Source organism: Astyanax mexicanus, chromosome 11 (assembly GCF_023375975.1).
Source record: "Astyanax mexicanus isolate ESR-SI-001 chromosome 11, AstMex3_surface, whole genome shotgun sequence".
NCBI classification, from domain to species: domain Eukaryota; kingdom Metazoa; phylum Chordata; class Actinopteri; order Characiformes; family Acestrorhamphidae; genus Astyanax; species Astyanax mexicanus.
Genome location: NC_064418.1, coordinates 36,478,725 through 36,494,849, shown reverse-complemented (window position 1 = coordinate 36,494,849; position 16,125 = coordinate 36,478,725). Strand labels below are relative to the sequence as shown.

General features: G+C 38.3%; 1 long non-coding RNA gene across 1 annotated transcript; it reads right to left on the bottom strand.

Moving 5' to 3' along the window:
• Positions 1 to 12,549: 12,549 nt before the first annotated feature.
• Positions 12,550 to 13,454, bottom strand: LOC125805032 (uncharacterized). The gene is made up of 2 exons (XR_007441308.1): positions 13,178 to 13,454; positions 12,550 to 12,759 (listed from the first exon to the last, which is right to left on the bottom strand). It is a non-coding gene; the product is annotated as an uncharacterized LOC125805032 (long non-coding RNA).
• Positions 13,455 to 16,125: the final 2,671 nt, after the last annotated feature.

Here is a 16,125-nt window from a genome sequence, read left to right as displayed (position 1 = left end):
CCAATCTATCCCTGGGATTCCGCGGCAAACTTGTGTGTATTGACATATTGAAATGCGCTCCTCAAATGCCACGGTGGTCTTTTCAAGACTGTCTCATGTGTCAAAAGTGTCACCGGTTAAGTAAACAAAGAACTAAGGGTATATACACTGACAAGTGGGCCCTCTGCGTATTGCATTGTTACCAGTAACGGCTAGAATTCAATGGCGCCTTTCTTCAGGGGGACAGGATGACAGCGGCGGAGTGCTAGGGCCACTGTCTCTGATGGCGGCCCTCAGACCTCCTGCTTTATCGGCATCGCCCACGCCGGCGCTACCAATCAACAGCCTGGAGGGGGAGCGGCTGTCAGTCACTCAGACTGACGGGGAACTGGGCAGGGTGGCCGTGGCAGCAGCTGGAGGTTGGTGATGGTGCTTGGAAGGTGCTGTACAGTTCCTCAGAGCCCATGGTGGTCGCGGCTATGGCCAAACCTGACAGGCCGGTGACATAAATGAATGAATAGGTTTATAAAAGGCCGTCCTCCAGGGATGCGCAGGCATTTGGTATGAAAATGAAGCTCTGAGCTGATTTTCTGCCGAGACGTGTTACCTCTGCTGTAAATAATGTGGCTGGTTAATGTATGAGCACAGACAACTCTCTCTGCCTCCTCTGTCTTGCTTACCGCAAGGGTGGGTGTCTTCGCCTCATGCCTCATATCATACGTCTTAGAATTGCTCTCAATGACAATGGGCCCCAGCAAAAAAAATGGCTGCCCTCAAATTCCTAATTTTACACTACAATAAGTGTTCATCTCAGCTGCACAGGCCTATTCAGCTGCTGATACGCTATCTCCCCCGAATTGTCATTCTCTCGCGTCCTCAGGACTGAACTTCCGAACGCAGACGCTTGCTGTTTCACAGTTCCAATTCAATAAGTGACTCTTCTGGAGCTCAGTAATGGCAGCTGTTTGTTAAGGAGAGAACGTTAGTGGGCGCAATGCTGTGTGGGATTCGGCAGGGAATGTGTATCTGCTCGTGACTGATTAAAACAGGCAAAGAATAGGTCACTAATTAAACCAAAAATTCCCGAGCAGATAAACAAACAGCGTAGTCTTCTCCATCTCTCGTCTCCAGATGTCTGTCCATTTGTTTGGTGCTTTTTTTTTTCGACTAAAAAGAAAAAGGAGAAAAAAAAGTTTCAGTGCTCTACTTCAGCAGAGACCAAAAGGGAGTCAGATGGCTTGCCAAGGATCAAGCACACATTAATGTGATAAATAGATGGAAAAAATGCTCATTATCTCAAACAGACTTCTGTTTCTGTCTCCTCAGAGACATCTTTGACTCGACAGCGACAGTCTTCACGCTTGTAATCAGCTTATTGTTTTTTTCTTTCTTTTCTCGGACTAAATCCAAATCAATGCACTTATCCACTTCTGGTTAATTCCACTGTTTAAAGAGAGAATGGGCCCATGAAATGTGCCCATCTAGTCTCAAAGCTCTGCCTAGAGAGAGTGAAAATGCAGACAAGACGTGGCCTTTTGTGATTTCTTTGTCCAGATTTCCACAGGTCTTTTTTTTTTATAAACTATCACTCACCTGACTGAAGAAAGGGCTGGAAGCCCACCCTTTTGCTTTGATGGAATTAGACTGCCCCCTAGTGTACATGCGCTTATTAAACCTCTACCTACTCTGGCAGACACAGAGTCTGATGGCGTGCCAATACGAGGACAAGCTCTGCAATCAGCCTCCTGATGTTATCAGCCAGCAGTGATTGGTAACTCTATAAATACTTTAACAGCACTGTTCCACGACGTAGGCCTGATGTTCAGTCAACACGGGAGACTTTTCTTTCCGGCTCGGCCTCGATTCAACCCTGACAATAAGCTTCCTATACAATCAATCCAGGAGAAAATGATCTTGCAAAAGATTGAAGAGAAGAATGGCCCTCTAAATACTGCAACACACTGAAACCTCTCTTCTTTATCAGCTAATGTGATCTGAGAATGAACAGCTGGGCCTGTGCCAGCTTTACATGCTGTTTCGGTAGATGTTAGATGTTAAATGGATATTGCATTGAAAGAGGTGTCACAGAGTGGAGCATAAATAAATAAAGACTCCTTCCTTCCACTCTCGATAGTGTGCGGGATGTGTTAATAAAGGCTGCCCCTGATGTTATCTGCCCTCGTAAGCATTGCCCTGAGAAGTGCAGGACAGTTGGCGGACTCTAAAGAAGAGACCCATTGTGGCGAGCGAAAATGACTTGGCCTGATGAGATCTTATCTCGCCACCTCACTACACTATACAAACCACACTCTCCCCTGCACCTCAGATTGCATGTCAGTACGCGTGTGATGTGTAACATCAGAGATAACCTACTCTCTCCATTTCTGTCCTATCGAATGGGTCTCAGGCCCCAGATAAAATGTGCATGTCTGTGCAAGAGTGTGTGTGTGTGCGTGGACACATGGTGAGAGTGCATTGTTCCTCTCGAATGGAGAGAAGATTTGATCTGGCCGCTCTCTGTGTCCTGCTCTGCTTTAGCCAAAGCACAAAGGCTGAGGGGAAAATAGGGAAAAGCGCCACTGCGAGGCCTTTCATTCACTCAGCTCTTTCAGCCTGTACTTATTGATCAGTGAGCACCAAGCAGAGCCTCAGTGCTCTGTGTGTGTGTGTGTGTGTGTGTGTGTGTGGGAGCGGCTCTCCAGGGCTGCCCCTATTCACACGCGTACTGCCTTCCTGCCGCACACAGACAGACAGACTGACAACAGACACACATACACACTGTATTCTCTTGGATTCATATAGACTGTCAGTTAACACTCAAAAAAAAATGTGTAATTAGTTTTCTGTTTCATAATTTAAGCTCTGTGAAGCTACATTCCATAGCAATTTTATCTAAATCTATCTAACATAAGTTCTTTTTTTATAAATATAATTTTAAACTGAAAGCAGAGTGGTCTGATTTTGTTTTATTTGGTTAATCGTTTTCTGTCATTTCTGTTTAATAATTTATAAGCTCTGTGAAGCCACATTTCATAACAATTTTATACAAAAGCTGTAGTCTTTAATATTTTGCTCTTTTACATTGAAAGTAGACTCTTGTAGGTTTTTCGTTCCACAACAGCCTTTACTAGCTATCTAAACAAACACTGTGCTGCTGATAATGTGTTAAAGCAAGTGTCACTATGAACATGGAGATAGCAGAATGGTAAACTTAGTCTTCATCTGCTCATTCGTGCATTGTTAAACTGAAGAAACACAGAATTAGCACTTACGAGAGTTTACAGAGAGTGTAACAGCTACTCTGCTAGAAGACTGCACCACAATGCACGTTTTAAAATTACTTTTTTGCATGTGCAGCAGGTTCAACACTACCATAATGGTTTAGATTATTGTTTTGGACCAGAACTAGGTTCGCCAAAGAGCTGGCAAGCTTTAAAAGACAAATTCAGTGACTGAGACCATGTTTAAAAAAAGGCATAAATGACTGGATTTAATTGAATGGCTTATAATTGTATTAACCAGGAGATTATCCATGCAGCAACAAACAGTTCACAAGAATAAAATGAATGAAAAGATAAAATAACAAATAAAAAATATTAAAATGTGTGTATGTATGTATGTGTGTGTGTGTGGTTCAGTTCAGTTACACTGTGTTTTCTTCTGCATGCAATTGCTGTTTTTTTGTTTCCTATTTCAGAATCTGGTTCGCCATTCCTTACCAGAGAAATCAAACTTCAGATGGGACACTAGTGAATGGAGTATCCTATTATCAGAGCTGTTGGATCACACAAAGTTGCAGGCGTCCAATACCCCAGCGGGAGAAATCGGGACTTCACAAAGTGAACGGGGAAGGGAAGGGTTCCCCCCTCACAATGACAATGTCCAATAAAAACCCAACCTGTACGTCAAATGTCCCCCCCCCCCCCCCCCCCCCCCCCAAATAGCAAAATCCCATTGTGCACACACGCGTACATATAAACATCAAATAAATATTGTAATGATTTAATAAATAATTTAACTTTGATCAGCAATAAAAATATATACATAATGTTGAAATATGTCATTTTATGACAATAATAACCAAATTATTAATTAATGAAATTAATAATTTTATACAAAAACTTTTATTAAAAAAATATATAACTTTTATGTATATATATATTTTTTTATGTTTTTCAGGACAATATTAAGTACATCACTTAAGTACATTAACTATGATATTTGCTTGAGCATAACAGTGACTACGTAGCAGAAAACAGTAGCAGAGTATAGCTTTAACCAATATGTGCTAAAAACACGGGCGATAGGCGCCACCAGGTGGCCATAATGTGTAACTATCGATCAGTTATGGTGCCGCCATTTTATCCACGAGTTGTGTTGGACATACAGAGCTCTGGAAATATATTTTATGAACTATTTGGTAAAAAAAAAAAAAAAAAAAACTAATATAATTACATTGAACAGAGTTTCAGGTTCATTTCACAGTTTTATAACCAGAACTCTTTGCAGTAATATCTTAATCTAAAAAAATGGGTCTTACCAAAACTCAGTAAACACATGCCATGTGCCTGGTGAGTGTAGTAGGAGGGGCCTAAACATGTAAAGGGGAAAAACAATAATATATAGAGAGATTTTTTATCACTAGGTCCAGGTCTAATTTACAGAGCTATATATAATTAGGATTATCTTATATTTAATATTTTAGATGTTTTGTTATTATTAACATTCAAGTTTAAGTGTATATATTTCAGTTAATATAGGGTATTTTAAGCTGAATATAAGGTGGACTCTTGTAATTTCGCAGGTCTCTCCGCTGTAGGGCGCCGAAGTAAACAAAACTTTAATTCTTAAAAAAAAATCTTTCAAAGCACTGGACTTTATTCTACACAGATGTCTCTCATAAAAAATGTTTATTTTGGTGAGTAAAACGCTTCGGTTTATTGACGGTACGCTTAGGTTTGCACAATTTTGACTGAAATGGCCGCAGAGCAACTATGGAACTATTTTAACACGCGGAGTGTTTATAACCAAGCAGATCAGAACGCATTTTCTCATCTTCTTTAACACAAAATCTTTTAATAAACAGCGATGATGGAACTGTGGTATAATCGCAATAATACACTTGAGGTTCGTGTTATAGCGTGTAATCTACACATAGCACTTTCTCTTGTGTATTATTGCTTAATTATTTTATTTACAGTGACCTTTATGTACATATATCTAGGTTACACATGTTCTGTGCATTTTCACATTCTCACAAAATAAAAACGAATGGATTTTTGCTTTAAAACAAAAACTTCAGGAGTATTTATTATTTTGATGGTAAACTGACCGTAATAGGGAGAATGGAATCTCATCGCCACTTAAGTCTGGAGTGCTGTAACTGCACTATATAAAGCACTATACCAACCCTATTGCAGAGGCAGACACAACGATGTACACTGGAAATAGATTGACATGTTTATATGTAAAGTGATTTTTAAAATAGAAATTATTGCGATAAACAATATTACTGTCCATGTCATTTAAAGACCATTACATGCCCCTGAGATAATGATAATTGAATAGGATAACAAATCAATTACACCCTTTTAAAGACAACAGCATTTCAATTAGTTTGGGAAACTTTTTCACACTGTGTGTATGGACTCGCAGTTATTGAAGCATTGATCATTAAAGCATGACTGGCTTAAATAGTGTTCACTGTTACAAATGTAAACAAAAATACAAATAAACAAAATTGACAATATTACCATTATCAAATATTATTAAGGTCTTGTTCATTTATTTTACGATAAGTCGAATAAGTAATTATCGAGACAGGCCTAGTGCATTTCACACGATTGTATCACTTCACATGCCAGTTCTATATCTGTCAGCTTGTCCACAAATGCATGTTTGTGTTTACGGCAGTAAAGTTCCTCTCCTAGCATGCATTTTGTCAGGTGGCTGAGCAACAGGTGTTTAGGTGTTCTCTTAAAAGCATCACCTGAATGAAGGATAGAAGCAGCCACACTCTTCCACAACCCCCCCTACCCCCCTCTCAGAGCTAAACTGTTGTGAGAGCTGGAGGATAAAGCCCGCTATAAGCGAGTCAGAGAGAAATGATTCCGGAAAGAAGAGTCAGATTTAGATCCAATCCGCTTTTGTGTCTCGCGCCGAAAACACCTTTCCAAACGGACTCCGTGAGGGGTAGATTGATTTTCACCTCATATTCTTCTGCCCTTCCCTTCTTCCTTAAACTGCATTTCCCTGGTTCAGATGGATCACAATGGGGCCAAATGAGCGCGACTGCACGCGTCCCCACTGGGCATGGCAATAAGCATGAGCGCGCACAACAAAGAAGGCACGAAATGAGCTGCGTGATGGACAGCGCTCGTGCGCTCTGCTGGACAAAAGCTCTCATAATGACCGGCTGACAGACAGGCACCCGTTACCACACACACACACAGCTAAGAGAAGATCACACACACACATCTGTAACTGTCCTGTCATAGAAACAGGGCTATTGTGAGCCTGAGATGATAACACATTTCTCTCAGTAGTTTCCAAATACACATAAATACCAATACCTCCACAAACACACACACACTGCTTCACACACTGCTTCTATCTACGTTCTTCTTGTCTATTTTTCCCCATTCTATTTTTGACAGACCACCCAGTGGGCCCACCTAGACCTTACTTTCTAAGTGAGTGATGAACTTTACCATAACAAGGACTTTAACAAGTTTCAGTGGCAAGAAGTGTTATCAACATTTTGACTAATATTCTGCTGTTTAAGTTGTGTTTGATTTCCATTATCATTTGCTTAAAATAATCATTTAAATAATAAGTAATAAAAATCTATCTGTGTTTTTCTAAGGTTGTTACTTATGCCTATGTATACCATGGTAAATTCCAGTACTTGCAAAAGGTTAACAAGACTATTTTAACTTCCCCACTTTGTGAGAGAGAGAGAGAGAGAGAGAGAGAGAGAGAGAGAGAGAGAGAGAGAGAGAGAGAGAGAGAGAGAGAGAGAGAGAGAGAGAGAGATACTAAATTGAAAAAATAGAAACTTGGTGACTGGTTGATAAGCATATCTTGTGGCGTTTCACAGGGTTTACTCTCAGGCCAATAAAATTGATGTTGCAATTATAGGAAGGAATTTAAAACCATTCCACAGCTCTATTTAAAGGGTGGTTCAGATTTTGATATATCGTCCCAGAAATTAATGCGATAAACAATACTATTGTCAATAATTTTAAGACCATAAAATGCCACTGACAATGATAATAGAATAACATAAGGCAACAATACCCTCTTAAAGAAAACAGGGTTTTAATAAAGCATAGTTTGGAAAAATATGCTGCTGTTCCTCACTGTATGAGGGATTTTTATCCAAGTAAAATAGAAAAACAACAGCAAAGGACCAAAGCTTTCACAAGTATTCACTAAGAGATATTAGATGCAAACGGTAAGAGCAGTAACTCTAGCCCTTTTAAATGTATTAATACTGTGGCTTAAAGCATAATACTAATGCATACTGAACTGAATAAACTTGTTGACTGGAGAACCAAGGAAATTGTGATAAACTGAAAAAGCTACTGATGTATGTAGAAACAATGGTTTCTGTCTTTCTAATAACTCACCAATACTGACCAATACAGCTCTGGACAAAAAAATGAGTTTCTTTGATTTCACCAAATTGAAAACCTCTGGAATTTAATCAAGAGGAAGATGGATGATCACAACCATTAATGATGAGTTGCTTGAATTTTTGCACCAGGAGTGGCATAAAGTTATCCAAAAGCAGTGTGTAAGACTGGTGGAGGAGAAAAATGCAAAGAAGCATGAAAACGGATTAAAACCAGGGTTATTCCACCAAATATTAATTTCTGAACTCTTATGAAAACTTTATATGACTGTTTTCTTTGCGTTATTTGAGGTCTAAAAGCTCTGCGCCTTTTTTTATTATTTCAGCCATTTCTCATTTTCTGGAAATAAAAGCTCTAAATTACCATTTTTATTTGACCTCAGTAAAGCTGGCCCCTCATATAATCAGAAACTGAATACAAATGTGTTTGTTCTGATTTGTGCAGCAAAAATAATCGTTTGTGCTGATATCGTTGTTGAGATATGTAACATTTAATTTCTTACCTGTTATGTAGCACAGCCTCTCATCTCTGGCAAAATCGCACCAAAGTGGTCCCGATGGTCAGTGTTGCGTTTGTTCATATTTGTGCAGCAGAAAACTCAGCATTTGTGCTGTGTAAGTTATTAGGTAAAAAATATATACTGGGTGACATCACGCAGAGCCTCAATGGTGGCCAAACCAAAACCAAATGGTCTCATTTGTAAGTTCTGCGGTTTTGCTGGTTTGTACCAGTAAAATCAACGTTTGTGCTGATATCATTACGAGATGCGTAAAAACGCACACAACGCGTAAAATCGCACGAGATGTGCAAACGGCACGAGTTTAAAGAGCGCACGGAATACGTACAAGCTCACCACGCCCACTTGCAGAAAGAGCTCAAACTAATATCTCACCAGCTGTAGAGAACAACAAACACGTGATCGCATCTCAGGTGTAGATTATTATCAATATTAATCTGATTAATGGATCTGGACCCTGTCATGTTAAACTGCAGCTCACAATGTTGCCTACTTTAACGACTATAATTGTTAAAATATTTGTATTATTATATTTTAGATTTATTTGTCTAACTGCAAGGAATAAATGTAAGATATTGGTGTGATTTTTAAACGAACCTGTTCGTTTTTAGTTCACTGCTAAAGACCAAACAAATCAACTACGCATTAATTTCTTAAAAGTAAATTGCTACACTTAACCTAGCCTTTAGCATGTAGTTTAGACACGTTTCTCTTGGCTCAGTTGTAACAGTGCGCGTGTCCCAGCGCTCTAAACTAAAGTTTCTCAGGTGGAGCGTGATTTCTCGATTGTTTCATATAGCCTTCCACAGAGATTTCAAATAAGATTTTCTATATAAAAGTTCCCGTTTTCCCCATGTGCAACTAAAGAAACCGCTGACAAAAAAGGCGTGTTAGTTTTTCTTATAATGGCAGTGATATGTTAGTATATAGATTTACGTTGTAAAACCACGGTTACATGGAAGATGTGACAGAAAATATTCGAAATCCGTTTGTATTATAAACCTTTAGTACAAGAAAAAAAAAACAGTCAGTCTTAAGAAAATGAGAAGCTCTATTTGTGAGCCTCCTTTTCACTGGTAACTCCACAAGCTTTAGAATATGAGGATAGATTGCCTCATTACACACTTAAAACAGAAATATATACATTACAATAATTTTAGGTTTGGATTAGATAACATTAGGCAGTCACAAAGAGACTGTGTGCCTGTCCAAAAGTTTTGAGACTCCATTTACTCACATGGGGCACAGCAAAATGTAAAATCCAACAAGAGCATTGTGTAGCAATTTTTTTAAAAGTTTTAAACAAGATAACTAGTAGGAGCTGGTGTATAACTGTTCCCTTACAGTAATTTCATGAATTAATAATATAAGACTAATTAATTATTAATAAACTAATCCATAGTTTACTCCGTCCAGGTTCCACAGTTCCTGTAAAACGTTGAGTTTGTAAACCCAGGGTTTGTTAATAGATAACCAAACATACTGCTATAAAGTCTTACAAGCAGTTTTAGCTGCTCTGTTAATAAAAACACAGTACCCTGCAGAAGATTACTTAAAGCTTTGCTTTTATTCTCTCACAACTTGGAAACTAAGCATTGAACCACTTACTTGCATGAGTCTCGAGCCACTCTCAAACAGAAGCAGCTGTACCAATCAGCTCAGTTATAGGGGAGTTTCCCGCCTTTAGGAGTGGGACATACCATTCCGAGTTTAAGGCAAGGGGTATAATAGTGTAGCCTTATGTTTCTGGGTTATGTTTATTAGGATTTTTATCGGTTTAGGCTCCAGTGTTTATCATATGCTTCAAAGTGCTTCTCAAATGATACTGTGTGTGCTCAATGCTTCAGTGTTTATACTATTTGGGTTTAGAGCCTTCAAGTTTATGTTAGATAATTTAGTTCATTAAAGTTTTTTCAGATGGATTGTCTTAGTGGGAGGGGCTAAGACTTTATAAAGAGGAGGTACAGCAACTGCAGGGTGTAGAGGACATTGTCTTCCACCTGGAGAAGCTATGAAGCTATGAAGCTATGAAGCTATGAAGCTATGAAGCTATGAAGCTATGAAGCTATGAAGCTATGAAGCTATGAAGCTATGAAGCTATGAAGCTATGAAGCTATGAAGCTATGAAGCTATCCATCCAAGTGGTTCAAAAACAAACAAGAAGCCTCTGCTTAACAAAACTTGTGTAACACGCTAAGTCTAAGCCTATTTTTTAAGTTACTCTTTTGATGCTCAGCAATACAAAAAAATTGGTGAGGTAAAATAAATATTTATTTTAATGGCTAAACTTGTATAAGTGATTCCATATATTTTTTGGTGCATTATACATAAAGAAAAAAAGGTTTGTGTGGAACTCAGTCTCAGGAATGCATCTTGAGACAATCAAATGAGACCAACCAATGAGACAACCAAAATGACATTTGGAGATTGCCAAAGAGACCCTTTTAGATGCCCAAAATGACACTTGGAAATACCCAAAATGACATTTGAAGATTCCCAAAGGGACCCTTTTAGATGCCCAAAATGACACTTGGAGATACCCAAAATGACACACGGAGATGCCCAAAATGACACTTGGAGATGCCCAAAGGAACACTTGGAGACGCCCAAAATGACACTTGGAGATGCCCAAAATGACACTTGGACACGCCCAAAATGACACTTGGAGATGCCCAGAGGAACACTTGGAGATGCCCAAAGGGACACTTGGAGATGCCCAAAATGACATTTGGAGATGCCCAAAGTGACACTTGGAGATGCCCAAAATGACACTTGGAGATGCCCAAAGGGACACTTGGAGATGCCCAAAATGACACTTGGAGATGCCCAAAATGACATTTGGAGATGCCCAAAGGGACACTTGGAGATGCCCAAAAGGACACTTGGAGATGCCCAAAGTGACACTTGGAGATGTCCAAAATGACACTTGGAGATGCCCAAAGGAACACTTGGAGACGCCCAAAATGACACTTGGAGATGCCCAAAATGACACTTGGACACGCCCAAAATGACACTTGGACACGCCCAAAGTGACACTTAGAGATGCCCAAAGTGACACTTGGAGATGCCCAAAATGACACTTGGAGATGCCCAGAGGGACACTTGGAGATGCCCAAAGAGACACTTGGAGATGCCCAAAATGACACTTGGAGATGCCCAAAGGAACACTTGGAGACGCCCGAAATGACACTTGGAGATGTCCGAAATGACACTTGGAGATGCCCAAAGGGACACTTGGAGATGCCCAAAAGGACACTTGGAGATGCCCAAAGGAACACTTGGAGACGCCCAAAATGACACTTGGAGATGCCCAAAATGACACTTGGAGATGCCCAAAATGACACTTGGAGATGCCCAAAGTGACACTTGGAGATGTCCAAAATGACACTTGGAGATGCCCAAAGTGACACTTGGAGATGCCCAAAGTGACACTTGGAGATGCCCAAAGTGACACTTGGAGATGCCCAAAGTGACACTTGGAGACGCCCAAAGGAACACTTGGAGACGCCCGAAATGACACTTGGAGATGCCCAAAGTGACACTTGGAGATGCCCAAAGTGACACTTGGAGACGCCCAAAGGAACACTTGGAGACGCCCGAAATGACACTTGGAGATGTCCGAAATGACACTTGGAGATGCCCAAAGGGACACTTGGAGATGTCCAAAGAGACACTTGGAGATGCCCAAAATGACACTTTGAAATTCAGCACAGGGAAGTGTGTTGGGAGCAAAATTTTTCAACACATTTTCATCTTGACTCATTTGTGATAGTGATAAACCACATTTACAAAAAAAAAATGCATGAACATTTAACATAGAAAAAAAACCTTTGTTTCAAAAACTTGCTTTTAGTGGGCTAGCTTGTGTATACCACATTCTGAAGTCAGAAGTGTATTTATATAAAAAAGTGAGCTGGAGCTTTGATAGTTAACACCCGTTTCCAATTCTTGTTTAATGTTTTTGTATGTGGTTAAGGAATAACATTTCCCAAGATTAACTGTCTGCAAAACCAAAATGAGCTGCAAATTTACACCGTAAAGAAATGCACCCTATTAAATTAACCTAATTTACAAAAAATAGGTTAAAATTACTAGAAAATCTAAGGTGTTTCCAATGATTAAACCTATTCAATTTATATTAAGAAAGTTAAGGAAACTTGTTTACAAATTAATTTACATAAAGGATCAACATGCACACAAAATAATCTAAAAATAAATATAAATAAAACCAGCTACTACTAAATTCACACCTAAAAAGGTTTTTGGCAGTTTGTGCTTGCCTTAACTGTTCTTAACAGTTAAAAGCATGTGACTTGCTTTTCACCCAAAAACAATACTTGTTTAATATTGTGTTAAATATTTATTACAAAAAAATGCTAATGCTTTAGACCATAGTTAATCACAGAGCCATGAGATTTTGAAAGAAAGATCATTTATTAAAATTCCACAACACGAACAGCAAAAATCTGTTTTTACACTTCAAGTAAAACAAGTATAAATAAATTTGACATTCAGATCACAATACAACCAAAGTTCTCGCAATAAAGGAAGGAATGGTAGGCTTCAAATGTAGTGGAAGGCCAAGAGGGCTCACCACAAAGGAACACCATCCTTCACCACAGGCTCCTGCAAAGCACAGTGAAACACAAAATTAAAACAGTTAGTGAAAATCAAAACAAAATGTTAAGGGTGTGGGTGCCAAAAACAACCCTAAATAGCTTAAGTGCTCCTGCCAGATCCAGAAATACAGAAAGTGCAAAAAAAAAAATGAAACAGAAGGCTAGCAGTCAAACAACCAGTTACAAATTAAACAGCAGCAGTCAATGGACTGTCTGTAAAGCAAAAGAAATGTCAATTAAACAAGAACCTTGGGGTGGGGGTCAAAAACAGTCCCTCATAAATTACTTATTAAAAATTAATTTACATTACCCAAACATTATAAGTAACACCCAAAAACAAGACACATTTTCTTTTAATAAGTGAAGATATTAGTTAGAAACTTTACTGTTCACAAAAATAAAACTGGTCATGTAAAATACTCTACCTTTATGGTGGACTGCAATTGCCTCCCGAACAAAACACAGTAAAAATGTTGGTCGTTGTTGGTCGTTGTTGGTCGTTGTTGGTCAAGAAACACCTCTATTAAAACATTTTTGCAAATACATACAAAACTTTAAACAACCAACTCTAACTTACAGACTACACCACAAAAAAAAAAATACCCTGCACTGGGCTTATATAGTACCACACCAGAAGTGGTGTGATGTCACTTCCAGGTATTTTGGAGGGAAACATGTACATAAAAGCCTCCCAAGCACAAGCCTTGTGTTGTTGATCTGTGTGATTTTTGTGTTTTTTTGTTTTTTTGTGTGTGTGTGTGTGTGTGTGTGTGTGTGTGTGTGTGTGTGTGTGTGTGTGTGTGTGTGTGTGTGTGTGTGTGTGTGTGTGTGTGTGTGTGTGTGTGTGTGTGTGTGTGTGTGTGTGTGTGTGTGTGTGTGTGTGTGTGTGTGTGTGTGTGTGTGTGTGTGTGTGTGTGTGTGTGTGTGTGTGTGTGTGTGTGTGTGTGTGTGTGTGTGTGTGTGTGTGTGTGTGTGTGTGTGTGTGTGTGTGTGTGTGTGTGTGTGTGTGTGTGTGTGTGTGTGTGTGTGTGTGTGTGTGTGTAGACAAATGCAGGTAAGTACACTGTATTCAGTAAATATGATAATGAAACAAGATTGATTCAACACACCTGAAAATCTTTTTAGTTCTTTGAATTAAGGTTTCTGAAGCCTAAACATGCCTGTTCCATTGATTTTTTTTTTTCCTTTTTTTCTGCAGGTTTTACCTTTTGGATGGTTAAAATTTAAAGTTGCAACAGGCTATTGTTATTTTGATCATCTGCCGTTTGTCTAAGTCTCTTTTAAATGTCCTAAATAAATCTGTGTATGTGGTCAACCAATAAGCTGTTAAAGTAACAATGTTTTGATGTTTCCTGATGTAATGTTTGTATGGCTGTACTTTTGATGGAGCACAACGTTGTGTGACGTATTCCTTTTTTTTTGTGAACTTAAATGTTCTGTTATCCCTGTTAGCTTGCTCTTGCCCTTGTCTGTTTAGCTGTCTGCTTCTTTAATTTGTTGACCTTTTTTTATATGTAAAATTATACTTTATAAATTTTAAAACTGAGCAGCTGAGTGCTGTAGAAATTTTCCACAGGCTTTAAAGGATAAATTGCACATTCTACAGCATGGGCTCTTTGGTTAAAGTTAGGTTTACTTTAGCCTCTGTAGCTTGTAGTTTGTTGGTTATCTTGTGATTGACTTACTACTATTGCATAGCTTTCTGATGTCTGGATTTGTACTTCTAGCCTTCTGTTTTAAGCCTTAGATTTTTAGTTTTTTTTTTTTTTTTTTTTTTTTTGGCACCCACACCATTTACATTTTGTTGTGATTTTTACTAACCATTTTACTTTTGTAATGCAGTTTGATTTTGCAGGAGCCTGTGGTGAGCTCGCTTGGCCCCTTTCTACATTTGACGCCTTCCACTCCTTATTTTTATTTTATTTTTTGTAAAAACTGATTTTTGCTATTTGTGTTGTGGAATTTTAATAAATGATCTTGCTTTCAAAATCTCATGGCTCTGCAGTTAACTGTTAAAGCATTAGCATTTTATTGTAAAGTATTTGAGACTGTTAAATAAGTATTGTTTGGTTGAAAAACAGGTTACAGGCTTTTCCCTGTTAAGACAACAGTTAAGACGAGCACAAACCCCCAACATTCGTATGTGTGAATTTGGTAGTACCTGGTTTTGTTAATATTTATTTTTAAATTGGTTCATGTGCATCTTGGTCCATTAATGTACATTTCCCATTTGAAATCTCAAGTTTTCTTTTTTTTTTTCTCTAATATAAATTTACTAGATTTTCACCAATCAACACACATTGGATTTTTGTTTTTAGCAATTATCACCTAACTTTGAAAATTGGGTTAATTTTTTTTTACAGGGGTTAAATTTACAGCTCATTTTGGTTTTAAAGACAAACATTTAATATTGGGGAATGTTATTACCCAGCTGCATACAAAAAAATCCAAACAAACATTGGAACCAAGTGTTAAATATCAAAGCTCACTCATCCTTTTTTTTTATACTTCATTTGAATTTAAAAGGCAGTGAGATCCAGTTTGTAGCTCTGCGGTGTACATGGGCTAGCATAGTTAAAGCAAGTTTTTAAAACAAAGGTGTTTTTTTTCTAAGATAAATGTTAATGCATGTTTGTTTTATCGTTTTTTTTTTGGTTAAATGTGGTTTATCATGATCACAACAAATGAATCAAGCTAAAAATGTGCTCAAAAATTGTGCTTCCAACACACCTCCCTGTGCTTGATTGTAAACGCACGAACAAAGGGTCCTCTTCTACGCAGTGCGATTTCTCCCCATTTGATTGCTCCACACCTGCTACGGTGCGATCAAATGTTCACTAGGTGAAAGATTATTTATATATAAAGCCCTGATTTACAAGAAGTTTAAAAAGCAATGCAAGGAAAGGAATGCTAATTTAATCTGATCTAATTTGACATACACTTTATCAAATATTCCGTAACCACACTATTTCATCTGTGCCAAACTAATCTAAAAGAAGGGTCAGCTGGTCCAATCCCTTTGAACATCTCTAAGTGTCCATTTTGGGCATCTCCAAATGTCATTTTGGGCTTGTTAAAGGGTCCCTTTGGGCATGTCTTCTTAAGTATTTTCAAATATCTACAGTAGCTTTGAAGGCTAAGATGCATTTCTGAGTCTGAATTACAAACTTCTTTTGTCATGTATAACGCACCAAAAATATTTCTGCGATCACGTATACAAGTTTAACCATCAATATATATATATATATTTTACTTTACCAACTTTTTTGTACTATTAAGGTGCACCAGAAAATAAAAAAAAAAGCTCAGACTTGGTACACAAGTTGGTACACAAGTTTTGATAAGCAGGGGCACATTTTTTTCTTTTTTGCCA